General features: G+C 37.7%; 1 protein-coding gene across 1 annotated transcript in view; it reads left to right on the forward strand.

Annotated features, from left to right (window-relative positions):
- The first annotated feature begins 413 nt into the window (after window positions 1–413).
- Window positions 414–15,173, forward strand: part of sema4ba (sema domain, immunoglobulin domain (Ig), transmembrane domain (TM) and short cytoplasmic domain, (semaphorin) 4Ba) — a 76,142-nt gene continuing 61,382 nt past the window's right edge. Inside the window, exon 1 of the mRNA XM_028585993.1 lies at window positions 414–592. The gene's annotated coding sequence lies outside the window, so the exon portion shown is untranslated. The remainder of the gene's footprint in view (window positions 593–15,173) is intronic.

Genomic DNA, 15,173 nt, shown 5'->3' on the forward strand with positions numbered 1-15,173 from the left:
AGCATATAAAAGCATTAACAATTACTCCACTTAAACCAGGATTAGATGAAGATTAAGCATAGTAAAAGTAAATGTTGTATGATAGACAGATAGATAGATAGATAGATAGATAGATAGATAGATAGATAGATGCATGCAACTAGGACTACAGTTGAAAATTAGCCGACTGGCTAACACTGGCGCATTTACAGAAATGTTGATTAATGTGCATTGTCCTAATATAAATAAATAAATCTTCTTCTTAGATAGATAATGATAATGTACTGTTTCCCTCCTAAAATATCGTCTTCCAGCTAGTAAAGCTTTTTCCTGTTATAGAGAGAGAAAGAGCGTAGGCTAATAATATTGTGATAATAATGTTTAGAAATAGAACTTGATTGTGAATGGCCGTACATCCATGTGTATGATATGTCACTTCCGGCTGCCATCTTTGTTTCATTGAAGAAACTTTGGGAACTTTTGTGTAGCGGAGGGAATATTTTTCGAGCAAGTCGGATCGTTCTCTTAATACATCCATGAGTGGGACAGAACAGAAGCAAGGATGTATAACATTAGAGTCTACGAGGATCCAGACAATGTGTTCACAACCGCGGTGAGTGTCAAACTAGCTACCTCTGACGTTTTATTTATTTATTTTATTTTGTCTTGTTTTTAAAAACGGAGGCCTAATTTGAACTCTGACTGAGTTACACGCATACCTATAACGTTGCAGTCTATGGTTACACGCCGCATCACGTTAGGTATTGTTATACTGTAGCTAGATATAGAACAATCTATGGTTATATACACGGAGTGACGTTTACTTACCTTGAACCCACCTACCACCACCCTGAAACCTACGTTAGTTAACGTTAGCTTAATGGTAAACTAGCTAACCGTTACCTAGTTGCAATTGCGAAAGGCTATAAAAAAAGAGAGAATCCAATTTACTGATGCTTTTATATGTTATAACGTAAACTGTACCTACTATAAGTATTACAACTGTTGTGCTAACGTTACTGTGGGATCAGACGCGGATTAATGCACAGGCTTTTGAGGCTGCAGCCTAGGGGGCCCCGGATTAGCCAGACAATTTATTATTATTTTGAATTTACTTCAGCGCGAAAAAAAAAAAGACCCTAATTGGCCCATAAGAAACATTTATTTTTTAATTGGCCCATTGTTTTTTCAATTGACTCTGGGCTGGCCAAAAAACACTTTAGTCAAAAATATCACGTAGACTATTTTTTTCCATATACCCCCTACTTTCAAATTGAAATGGACTAGTCCATAACGGTGCGCGGCGCGAAAGATAAACACAGTGACAGGAGAGCTGGGAAGTACACAAACAGAGACGAAGCAAGATGAGTCTAAAAAAAGAAAAAAGACGCCGATAAGTATTAGGCAACGCTGCCAAAGATGACAAACTTTTTTTACGACTACTGTTGGGGATACAGACATGAAGAACAACAGTCCAAAGCGATGAATAATTCCGCTACAGCAGCAGCTAGCTGTGAAGTGGCGCTAGGTGAGGATAACGTTAACCAAGACAATGAAGAGGACAGCATATCTTTAAACAGCACCCTCTTTGGGATTTCTGCCTGCATGCAGTTTCGGTGTGCATCTGCCAGGCTAGAACAGTAATAGAGATCATGGAGAAGAAACGCAAAGGAGGTGCTGAGAAGCTGCGTGAGAAAAAAACGCTGTCAAATGGACAGACATGTTTTGGCCAGTAGCAGGACCTTCATCAGCTCCCGTGGCCGATGATAGTGGTGCTGGTGTCGGCTACAGTGACATGCACAGTGAGGAGGAGACTCAGGAGGAGAGGGACAGAGATGAGGGAGTGAGGCTACAACCGGCTGCGGTAAACACAACTCCCCTTAAAACACTTAACCCCTTGATAAAACTGAGTGGTGGACAAACTGTTGATGATAACACTACAACAATAAAAGAAATAGGCATGCTATACTGTATCATTGCATTAGTTTGGCTACGTCTTGCGGTATCTGAGTCTTGACTGATCATTTTCTCACCGTTTTATTATTATTAGGCTATATTAGCCTACCTTTCATTCAACAAAGTAGCCTACATCTTAATAATAAGCAAAACACCACCTTAAGGTTCATCAAACCTTAAGCTTGTGCTTGTGCATTTGTGTCCTTAAAGTAGCCTAGATAAACTTTGCACATCATGCAAGCTTTCTTAATGAGAATTGTAGCTTTTCTATCTGCATTGGTAGACAAAAACTCATGCTAGACCTCTTGAAATTAAAGCACAGGGCCTCTTCAGTCGTGAAATGATAATATATATATATATATATAATATAATATAATGAAATGATAATATATATATATATATATATATATATATATATATATATATATATATATATCATTTCACGGCCATTCATATATATATATATATATATATATATATATATATATATATATATATATATATATATATATATATATAGTCACAGCCAGGTGAACAGCTGAGGGAGGGCATCGTGTAGCTTGCTAGTTTAGCTAGTAGCAACGTTGATGGAGGCCTTCTCCTAAAACCGATCCCTTTTCACAAGTCGAATTACAATGCAGGTACTCCTGCTTGTGTTAGCAAGCTGTGGATAGCCCGTTACTGCTACCAAAATATAGAATAGAATTCCAAGGAGGCAAAATCCCGAGTGGTCCGCTTTACCTCCCGCTAGCAGGCAGGCTAACTAGCCGTTAGCACAACAAATACCTAGACGTTAGCTAAGTAATAGTTGTCAAATCATATTTTAGTTGATATAAATGTAACTAATTGTGTTAAATGGAATATCTTATCATATCGATCGCAGCCCCCAGAATTTAATCAAATTAAAAATCGTATTGTGGCAGACTTTGTGATATCAGCAAATATCGTATCGTTGTCTAAAGAGTCTAGATAATATTGTATAGTGATTCAACTTGTGATTTACACTACATTAACAGTGAACTACATATTTCATCTTGCACAATATACGTCACCTTGCCTCCTTGCGAGTTAGCTATCTTAGCTATGTTACACTTCACACACTTCGCCTCTCTATAGCATCCCGATAAGTTTCACACCTTTTTCTTTTATTTTCGTCATCACAGCCAGGCACTGTACAGCGCGTAGCCTACACCCAGACGCCCCTGCTTTGGTTTAGAAAAGCTACCTATTTTTGAGGTCTTGCGTAATCTTGGGCAATATATTGATATATCAATATCAATATATATGAGACTAGATATCGTCTTAGATTTTGGATATCGTAATATTGTAATATGGCATAAGTGTTGTCTTTTCTTGTTTTTAAAGGCTGCGTTACAGTAAAGTGATGTCTTTATTTTTTTATTAACAAACTGTTAACTGTTCTGTCATTTACCCACTTAGTCATTATATCCACAATACTGATGATTATTTATCACAAATCTCATTATGTAAATATTTTGTGAAAGCACTAATAGTCAACAATATTGACATTGATGTATTTGGTCAAGAATTTTGTGATATCTGATTTTCTTCACATCTCCCAGCCCTAGTCTCACACTTGGGCCTGGCATTTGTCTGCCAGAGGCAGGGAGGCGGAAGAGCAGACAGTTGCTAGCTAAAATGTGTAGCTTTCAATTCAGTCAGGTGTTCAAGAACCTAAGTTTATGTTGATCTTAAATTGGTAATTTTCTCAGAGAGGATTATTTATTGTATGTTGAACTTTAATTAATCAACCAATATTTTCCCAATGAAGTGACCTCCCTCTGCTTTTCCATGGATTCTACTTTGCCATTCAACACTGAGCTAACTTGCTAGAATGCTGCCTTTTTAATATGGCTGCTACATTCAAGATGTGAGTCCTACAGGTTGTAACAAGTGTAAATATTTCACTCAAGTTGAATCCTTTTCAACTAAAGAGAATGTGTTTTAACCTCAATTTGTGGTTTGCCTGCAATTATGCTGCCTCTAAAATTAGCTTAATGTCAATTTTAAACACATTTTAAACACTTGCCACATACTTCACATTTTACACACGCCACTCACTTCTTTTTACTTGCCAGTGAGGAGGTTAGCTGGGGGGTATATAGCTCATGATATTACCCCAGACCTCACTTTCTCCTTGTAGGCACTATAATCAAGTAGTGCAGTGGCACAGTACCTCACTGGCTGCCCACCAATAAAAATATTCAAATTTAAGAAGCTGGTACCCACAAATGTTGACATTTTGCTTTTAAATAGTTGCCAATTAATTTTCTAAAGAATAACTTATTGATTACAGTAATTGACTAATAGTTTCAGCTGTGCTGTTAAGGATTGCCCACAATCATCTTTCTATGTTTTGGGGAGAAATAGTAGCTAATATGGAAGTCTGCCTCTAATGAAATACAGTATTCAGGATTTCATACACGATTTAAGCTTGAATCTCTTTCTCTCTGTGTGTGTAAGACAGGGTGTTCAGCTGCATGCCCCCTTACTTTTATCTTAATAGGCTAATTAAATGATGTAAGTGGTGCAGTCAGTTGGTCTCATTACTATAAACTAATACATCAGATCTGGTATGTAATTAACTTTAAGAGCTTCATAAGAACTTTAAATTACACAGCATTTGAGAATTTGTGTTATGAGATGAAATTAAAAAAGTGACCTTCATTATTATTGATCCATCTCTTTATCATTCTTTCAAGTAAGTGATTAACCATTACATTTTTGTAACAGTAATGAGAAATGCAGTTCCCAGAGTAATGTCTTGAGTGTGCCTATGTTTTCTGACCAATAGAGGTTTTAAAGCCTCTATTTAATTTACAGTGACATCAAATAACAAATTAGCCGATTATCAAAATTGTGGGTAATGTGGTATGGGTCAGAAAAATTACAACATATACAGTATTTGTAACAGACCACTTTACATTAGAACAAAAGGTTGCATTTAGGCTTAAACTTAATTTATGTTAATATCCCTCTGCTCAAAAACAATTATTATAAACAAGGTATTTAAATGTGCCTAAAAAGTCAGTCCTAATTAGTTATTTTATGTTGCTCTTGTTACTGGTTTTAATTTATTTGGGTGCAGCAAATGCTTTGATTTAATAAGTCTTCATTTAAGGAATAGATACTGTGGAGGGAAAGCATTTTGCAGTTTTATCTCATGTCCTTTTTTCCCCTGCCAGGAGAAGCTAATTCTCTTTTAGATTGCTATAATGCTGCCTCCTGGTCTACCTAACATGGCTGCACATTCTGGTCATATATATTTTGTCATTGTTGTGCTGTGGTGCAGGTCACAGCAAGATTTGGTCCATTCCAAAACAAACATTCAGGATGTTGACAGAGGTGTGTTCATGAGACCACTAGGGGGAACCCAATCCATCATCATATGGCATAATTGACTGCAGTCTACTTTGAGATGTGAGTGCAGTATAAGATGGTGAGACTGTATCCTGCAGGGGTGGTCACAATAAAAGCAACCTCTTTAATGTACTGCAATCCCAACTAATGCAAACTATGGCTTTAGTTAATTACCCCAGAGTTGAATCATGGCCTCACTAACATAGACTTGAACAAAAAGTGACTTTATTTTTGTTTTTATTTCAGAGCTATAATATTGGATTATTACATTGTACAGCTGTTGATTTTATTCTGTCCACCCCTGAAGGTGACATCAATGTCATTCATTGATAGTAGGCAAAAGGATGAGGGTGTTCAACTTGGAATTGATATAACCGTGTGGAGTACATTAGAGTGACTGATTTTGCTCTTCTTTATTTTGAATGTTTTAAAATACATTGCAATATGTATAATCTCACTCTCAAAATGCAAATTCCAACGTTTTAGAGTAACCCTATCTCAATTGTAATTTACCCATTGGTTTTGTTGGGATTTTGCTAGATGCAGTCACCAGGTTTTAGGGCGTATTCCAGGTAATCTGTTACTCTCTGTGGATAAAAGCATGGTAAAGTCATGGCTTGGCTAAATCCTTGGAACAGCTAAATCAGTTTAGTTAGATACCGAGGGTGAAGAATTAATATTTTCTTAGCTGCATCTAAAAATTCAGATTTATAGATAACCTCTGTGTGCCTTTCATGATTGATGTGTTTAGGGAGGCTTTGGTATACATGAGACGCTGCTGAGACTGACATTGAACAGATGAGGCAGGATAGAAGTAGAAAATTCATTGGTCTAGCTGCTCTCAAGATGCAGCCCTGCATAAAAGTGTGAAAATAACCTTGACAAAAAAGCACTGGACACAAGGAAAAAAATCAACCTTTTGTGCTACTGCTTGAAAATGTATTATTTAGAAGAAGAAAAAAATAGAAATTTAAAAGCTACAGAGTTTCTGTAAGAAAATAGGACAATTTCATTCTGTTGCTGGTTTGGACCCTTTGGGCTAATATTGCTCACAACGGGGCTGTCTGGGAATTGTGTTACTCTGCATGATGTCATGGCCTGCAGCACCCAGCTGTACAGGTGCAGACATGTCCTGCCTATGTCTTTGTTGTTGATTTACTCCTTTTATTCTCAGAACACCCATTGCCTTAAACCTTAATGCAATATTTACGATGTACACAGTGTCAGGGACTTTCTTCAACTTCTCGCATTGGGGTAATAGGGCTAGTGAACCCACTTGCAACAAAGTAAGTTAGGCCATATCCACACTAACCACTGAAACTATTGTTATAAAGCCTTAAATCGTAGATAATAAACTGAATATCTTTGGGTTTTGGACTGCTGGTTGGATAAATCTAGTAAATCTTAAGATTGCCTCCTTTGGCTCTGGGGAAATTAAAAGTAGCCTAACTTTTCACTATTTGCTAACATCTTTTAGACAAAACACTGAATCAATTAAAATATCCTTAGTTATTATTTGCCTGTGAATTCAAAAGCCTGATATAGTTTATTCATCTGTCCCACAGACCTTCATTGTTTGCCAAAACGCATCAATAGCTACAGTGTTGCTCTGGCTGACATGTTGGTACATTACCATCAGTCTGGGCAGACAGTGGAGTTTTATTTTCAATCAATCCCACAAACACTGTCCTGCTGCCTCAAATACTTGCAAGTACCACAAATTTATATTAATCAAATACAGTATTTATTTACTCCTGTTTGAGTACTATTTACAAAATGAAACAATATATAAGGGGCCTATTTTAAAAAAAAAAAAAAAAAAAAAAAAAAAAGAAGAAAAAACTGAGAAACAATTCTCAGTAGACATGAATGGGCTTGGAGCTGAGTGCCACAGACAATAAAAGTATTGAGAGACGGACTGACACGTTGTTGGTTTTGGTCTTTAAATGAGATTTGTTGAAAATAATTACAATTCAGAAAGACATGGTCATTTGCCATGCTTTGGTTAATTAATAAGCTGTGATTTTGTAATTACAATTTTAAAGCATACTAAGTAGAGCTGGGCAATATATCAATATATATCGATATCGTGATATGAGACTAGATATCGTCTTAGATTTTGTATATCGTAATATGGCATAAGTGTTGTCTTTTTCTGGTTTTAAAGGCTGCATTACAGTGAAGTTATGTCATTTTCTTACCAGACTGTTGTAACTATTCTATTATTTGCAGTTACCCACTTAGTCATTATATCCACATTACTGATGATTATTTATCAAAAATAAATAAATATTTTGTGAAAGCACCAATAGTCAACACTCCAATAATGTTGCGGTATTGATATCGAGGTATTTGGTCAAAAATATTGTGATATTTGATTTTCTCTATATCGCCCAGCCCTAATACTAAGTGTGCTGCTTGGTTTAATTCCATAATAGCTTTGAGTGTTCATGGTCTTTGCCTGAGCTTAAATATATATTAGTACACAAACAATGCATTGATCTAGTGCTGGAAATCACCTTTGCTACACTAGATTTGATTTATTTGTTCTATTTAGCATTCACATTTGTCTTTTCTCTCCCCTTGCTTTAAAACACAGGTCTTGGTTTTATCGTTTCAGGCTTTGACTTGACTTCTGTGGTGACAAGCCAAGTAACAGACACTGAGCTTTTGTCTCCACCCTTCTGATTTAATCTAGCACCTGTTTGCTATGCAAAGCCTCAAGAAGGGCTCTTTGATATAGGGGTGTGTGTGTTTGTGTGTGCGCGTGTGCACGTGTGTGTTTGATGCAAAATCTGATACTATCACTTTGATACACTCACTAATCTGTGCTCCAAGGGTGGCCATGAGTACTTGATTTTTTTATTTCCTAAAATAGTATAGAAGCTATATGGATAATTTCAAACTGGATGACACTAGTCTGTTCCAGCTGTTTGTAAGTCAGACCATGACCTGAAAAGAATAAATAATAAATCAAAGAGCTACTGGAGGCTTAAAATCGAGTTTGTCCGAAAGCATCAAACAAATCTTGTATCTTTTTACAATGTATGAAGATTTGTAAATAGTCTAAATATAGAACAAACAAAAAAAGTAAAATGCCATGGTCTAAATAAAAGGATTAATGAGTTTGAGAAGAAAGAAAATTTCGTCAAGTTGTCAACAGTTACAATTGCTCGGATAACCGCTTTCATATAACTTCTTTTAAATGTTTCAAACTTAAATAAATTCTTATTACAGCAGTGTTGGCCATAACAAGGGCCGCAGTACAAGCAAATTAATAGGGGGGGGAACGATTGGACTTTATATTATATTTTAATTTCAGACTACATTTCATCTTGTAAATGTTCTCATTTAGATTTATAAGTCAATGGCTTTTTATGTTTCTAAATGCTACCTGCTGGGCCAGCACCATAGACTGTAAATAATAACGGCACTCAAAACTAAAAGACCTGGTCTCGCAGCATAAAAGATGTGGTTAAATGTTTTGGCATTAAAGTTTGCACAAGCTAAGAAGGTCAAGATATTTCCACTCCCTTTACCTTGGCCAGTTGATGTGTGCCTGAAGTCTGGTCAAACAGAAACTATTTTGTTTGATCTGAATACAGCCCTGTAAGTGGATATTTGCTGTGTCCAAAATTCACAACCAGAGACTAAAGGCAGATATCTCCCAGAGTCTTGTACTTTGGTTGTACTCTGTACTATGATTCTGACAAACTCCATCACAAGGCCCCTTTAGGCTACTGATAGTCAATAGGTCTGTGCAATGTGTGATGCTGTGCTGCAGGCCTAATTCTCGGCTTTGATAAGGTATTCAGTTACTTCAGCATATATCAGTTTCAGTTTTTGACATGTAGCCTTAGTAAAATTCCTCTTTTCTCTTCATGGTCATTGTTTTTCATCTAAAGTCTTCTTAAAGGTAACTGTGGTCATTTGTCATGGGAGAAAAACTGACATAAAATTAAGAATGAAGGGATACATTTTGGTTATTTAAGCTGTACCTGTGAAATATCATTTTCTTTTGACTTTCTGAAGTAGCCTTAGGACACAAGAGTAAGATTGAACACGTTACACAGCAACATTCATAAAGGCTTTTCACACGAGGGGGGGATTTGTTGCCCCTCATAATTCATTTTCAATGAGAGGCGAGCGGGCAGATAGGGAGGCACGGGCAGACAAGCGGGTTTTCTAAACAGTTATCAGGTGATAGACAGCGGGGCTTTTGCTTGTCAGAGCATTAGCACAAGACTGGATTTATCGGGTAACGTCCGTAATTATGACTATGCTAATTTAGCTAACTTTAGCTATCAACAACAGTCCGTGGTAAGGAAAGACTAGTATTGCCTCTATTTGTTAAATAGACCTGTGATTTGGGATATATGATACCACAGTCATTTAATCTCATTCAGTTGTACGGCAGTGATACATAGTGATACAGTAGTGCACAGAATCTCCATGGTTACCATACATTGATCGCCTGGCGTTTAATTGTGGAGCGTTGGCCTTCACATGAGGAGCGTAGTAGACCCCGCGGATCCACGCGACTACGCAGGCAAAGTGTTGCTCCCCGTGTGAAAAGCCCTTATATGAAGTGTTCAGCACTTTGATATTTTAGTATATTATATTTAGTTTTGACAGCGATCAACTTAACATGGGTTCCATCGATCCACCCATCGTTCCATTGATCCATTCAGAGACTGCTACTGTTTATAAAGTATTTAGTCTGCAACTGGAGTTTCCTAAGCACTACTGGCAAATCAAGTTGCAAAGAATTACATTAATGCTTTGTGTTTTCAAAGCAGAAACATTTCATGTTGAGTTTTCTCTTTCTTGCCAATCAATGTCTTTCTTTTTCTGTTAATTTTAGACGACTCAAGTTGGCAGTTAAATGCATTTTAAATAGCTATACCATCAAATTAAAGTGAATCCTGTTTGGATGGTGCACATTTACTCATTCACGTTCTGTCTGTAGGTCTTCTACTTGGACCTATATAAAAAAAATGCTTTTTGGATTATTTGCGACCTTTCTAAAAATGACATTGTATTTGCAGGTTGCCCATAAGATGTTATAATTTTGTGATAAATAATTGAATTTCATAAACATGTTCTCATTTGTGTCTGTCAAGTGGTTTGCCAAAGGTGATACAATCTTAGACTTCTTAAAGGAACACGCCGACTTATTGGGACTTTAGCTTATTCACCGTAACCCCCAGAGTAAGACAAGTTTATACATATCCTTCTAATCTCCGTGCTTGCTGTAACGCTGTCTGACGGTTCCAGCATTAGCTATGTCTGAGAATATAGTTCCCGGTTTGTTTACAGTTAGAAGACGGCTGTGTCTCATGTTACGTTGTTTTTTGTACACGCTGTGACTCTATAAATCACAACATGTAAATAGGAACACGTTGGCGTTATTTTGTCACTTATTCGGAGCAGTAGGATTGCTGGAACCATTCACCTGCATGTTCTGTGCTGGCCTGATGCCGCTGGAGCCGTCAGACAGCATTACAGCACGCAGGGAGATCAGAAGGATATGTATCGACTTGTCTAACTCTGGGGGTTACGGTGAATAAGCTAAATTCCCAATAAGTCGGCGTGTTCCTTTAAGCTTGTAAATGTCCTGTAAATGTTTACCTTTTCTCTTACCTCCATGTCATGGATAATCCTAAGAGTGTGAAATAAATTAAGTAAGGAGAGCTTACTTATGTAGCCTAGCTAATTTGATTTTTATCAGAGGGTTATTTTTTTTAGATCATTTCTTTTGGGTGTTTCTGCCTTTAATGGCTAGGAAAGCTGGCATATGAAAGGGGAGAGAGAGGGGGGAAGACGTGATGGGGGAACCATCACAGGTCGGACTCGAACCCTCGACCTTCTGCATCGAGGACTAAAACTCGATGTGCGCCAGCTCCACCAACTGAGCTAACCTGGCCACATCAGAGGGTTATTATTGTTCCACTATTTCACACAGGAACCAAGATGTTTAGACACCGGTTCTTCATTTCTGTACTAAAAGATACCCAAAGTGGAGTTGGTTGTTTAGCTGTCTCAGCTTTTTCTAGTAAAGGCAACAGAGTTGTCATTTTAACCCCTATTGGATCATGCAGCTGGATCCGAGCATGCTACAGTTCAGGCTGATCTCATGAAGTGGCGTATGTATGACACGGCAATTTGTATGCCATTATTGGCGTGTTATTGTTTTTTAGTGTGTTTATCAACGCCGTTTGGCCTCCATTGACTTACATTACCTTGCGATTGCGATTGCGTGTGAATTGACGCCCGCGCGAAAATACACATAGGGAGGGTGGAGGGGAGGATGGGTAAAACACAGGACTTTCACCCAGGAGACCGGTGATCTTCCTTTCCACGTTTGTTGTTTTCCTAAACCCAACCGTTCCTGTGACGTTCCTTTTCATTTATTTATTTTTATTTTTTTAACCTTTATCCAGGTGAGTCGATTTGAGAACAAATTCTCATTTGCAACGACAACCTGTCACATTCACACATTCATGTCTCGAAGCTGCCCAGTACAACCACAGTCTGATCTGCTGGCCACTGAGCAGCTCCACTGGAGCAGTTGAGGTTAAGGGCCTTGCTCAAGGGCACCTCAGTGGTGGTAATGAGGGAGGGACAAGCGCTGCTCTTTCACTTTCCCCACCCAGATTTGATCCTGCCGGTCTGGGGATTGAACCTCCCGGTCCCAACATTCTTTCTTTAACCTTTAGGCCACCACTGCCCCAACCGTAGCCTCGCGATAACACACCACGTGGCTTTAGAAAGTGCCAACGTGGCGTCTATGTTTACGCTGTAACGTTGCAGACGTAGACCTACACGCGGATAGCTCAAAATTCGTACAGATAACATGCCACTTGGCTTAAGTGGCATGTATGTTTACGCGAAGTCATGATATCACGTTGTACAGTTAATGCACAGTTAAGCTTTGGGGAGTTTGAGTGCTACTTCAGTGATTGATGTAGTATTATCAAAGGTTTGCCAGTAACTCAGATGTGACTCTCTTCTCACATAAATACTTGTTAAGTTGTGCCCAAGATGAGAAAACAAATTGGTCAGACCAGGTACAACAATTGTGGCTATGTGGTTTTCCCATGTATGGCTTGATACTAGAAATATATTACTATATAGAAATATATACTATACTATATTATGGAATTGGAACCAGTCTTTGCAGGGACTCTACTCATTTTAGAGAAATAATAGCCTGACAGAGAGCATCAAGGACTGGGTAGTAGATCAGATACTAAAACTAATGCACACTTTTATTCGATCTGCTGGCACCAAAATAAAATAGAGGAAATTTTGATTGCGAGAAGTTAGCCTTTCATTATAAAATTACATTACACACAAATACAGTAGCTCAATAGCTCAGATAAGTAATTGGTGGGATTTTGTCCATTGCACTGTTGTAATTTTTATACTAGCATTGACAGACCTGAAGAAAATTGCCTTTAGACTTGTCACATTTAAAAGACTTGAGACTTGGACTTGATTCAAAAGACTTAAAACATTTTAACCATGAGAAAAGAGAACTGGCGTATGGATCTAGGGGATAAGTGTGCTTGTATGGATCTGAGTGAGTGTGTAGTGCTAATTTCTTTTTAAAAAGGAGCCTTCTAAAATCATCTCTGCAGGCTCCTGCTGACAGTCGTCAGAAGTAATCCCTGCAGGTTGAGTCATGTGTCATCAAAATACATCTTTTCCAAGGATGTATTATAGAGTGATTTTAGTAAACACTGGAGGGAATATACACAGGAGGTGTTGATATCACAACGACAGATGGTCAGAAACAAGACTGACCAGGCTAGATCACAGCATGCACCAGCTCGGAGCTTCCACTGTCTCTCTGTCAAATACTGGCATTCATCTGATGAAGCATTTTCAAACTCCAAAGCACTGAGCTAATACTATCTTAGTATGTCACTTTTGTATGTTTACATGCCTTCATCCAAGATCTCCAACAGGCTTGACAGGACTTAATCGTGATGGCATTACTGCAGGTATTAAAAATAAAAGAGCATCTTCATTTGTTGTATGAGCTTACGTAAGCATTTTTTAGTTTTAAACTTTTGGTCAGAAATTTGGTGATTTCACATTGGGCTTCAGGATATTGGGCTGGGTATTTTTTGCTCTTTTCTGGCATTTCATAGATAAATTATTGAAGGGGACAGTTCACCCCAAAATCAAAACTATATATTCTCTTACCTGTAGTGCTATTTAGTCTAGACCTAATCTAGATTGTTTTGTGTGAGTTGCCCAGTGTTAGAGATGTCTGCCTTCTCTCGAATATAATGGAGCTAGATGGCACTCGGCTTGTGGTGCTCAAAGCGCCCAAAAAATACATTTGAAAAACTCCACAGCAATGACTCTTTCGAGAAATCATGACCCAGTTACTCTTATTTTTTGGCATTTTGAGCATCTAGTTCCATTATATTTGAGAGAATACAGCCAATATCTCCAACATTGGGCAACTCACACCAAAACCTCTGGATTAATAAATAGCACGACAGGTAAGAGCAAAATATGTACTTTTGATTTTAGGGTGAACTGTCCCTTTTTAAATAGTTGACATATTAATGGATAATGAAAATAATTATTTTAGTTAGTTAGTTGCAGCCCAACTGTGGGTGATCTGTTGACGATTACCTCTGAACTGATTTACATATCAAAACAAAATTGAGATAATGCATTGTATAAAAAGTTTAAATTGACACCATTTGTGTGCTCATCAATATCATTCTAATCGTAACTGTGCAGTTCAGACACTGTTATAAGAATAAAGACATTTTTAAAGGTACGCTGTGTAGGAATTTCTCCCATCTAGCGGTGAAATTGTATTTTGCATGTCTTCCAATTTTTGCTTTTTTGGTGACGAGGATTCCTTCTCCTGTGGCTCGGCTTAAGTACGATCCTCCATTATGAACTAAAGTGCAGTGCAGGCTTTCAGATTAGCCAGGGCAGTGACGAGCGCCTCTCTCTTTCTCCGTTTCAGCTGGTTTCAGTCAGGTGATGCTGGCTCTGAACGAAAACGTATTGTGGATTAGCTAAACAGGTAGGCTACTGCTTTATGTCCCTCTCAGCGATTATAGTTTTTCAAAATGGCGGAACGACATGGAAGCCTCCTTGGACTTGCCCGTCCAATGTAAATACAGATAAGAAATTCTTCACTTATGAGGATAAGTCAGATCATTGGAAGAGGTAATTTTATACCAATGAGGACATATTTATGAATGAAGACATTGATTTTAGCTAATAAAATACTTAAAACACTACAGAGTGTACCTTTTAAGTGTAATACAACAGACATTCACATCAGTTTACTATTATAATTACTATTTTTATAAATAATATAGGCTTGTAATTGGGTCAGCATTTGATACCAATTTGATATTGGTAAGTAGACCGTATACTGTACAGTGGAATTTTAAAATGTTTTTTGATTTATTTTTTTTTCATATAAATTTACTCTTAAAGCTATAGTGCGTAGTTTCTGTCGCCCCCATGAGAAATTCTAAGTAATGACAACAAAACTTCCGGCGCGTCCACATGATACAAGCCTTCAGTGATCGCGCACTGCCCCTCCTCCACGCAATTGCTAGTAGCCAAGGAGGACACGGAGGATTCAAAAAACATGATGGACTCTTCAGAAGAGGTAATTATCTTCACTCAAGTTATTGCACGCGAAAGTCGCTGGACGACACAATGTTCTGAACATAGCCATACTGAGAAATACAGAGAGTTGTGTGGAGCTGATAGTCTTAATTAGCTTTGTAGCAACTCATTTGGCAATGGCTTGAATGTAACGGACATTCATTAATATCAAAAAGTTAAGAGTTAAAGTTTTAAAT

Source organism: Perca flavescens, chromosome 8, assembly GCF_004354835.1.
Source record: "Perca flavescens isolate YP-PL-M2 chromosome 8, PFLA_1.0, whole genome shotgun sequence".
NCBI classification, from domain to species: domain Eukaryota; kingdom Metazoa; phylum Chordata; class Actinopteri; order Perciformes; family Percidae; genus Perca; species Perca flavescens.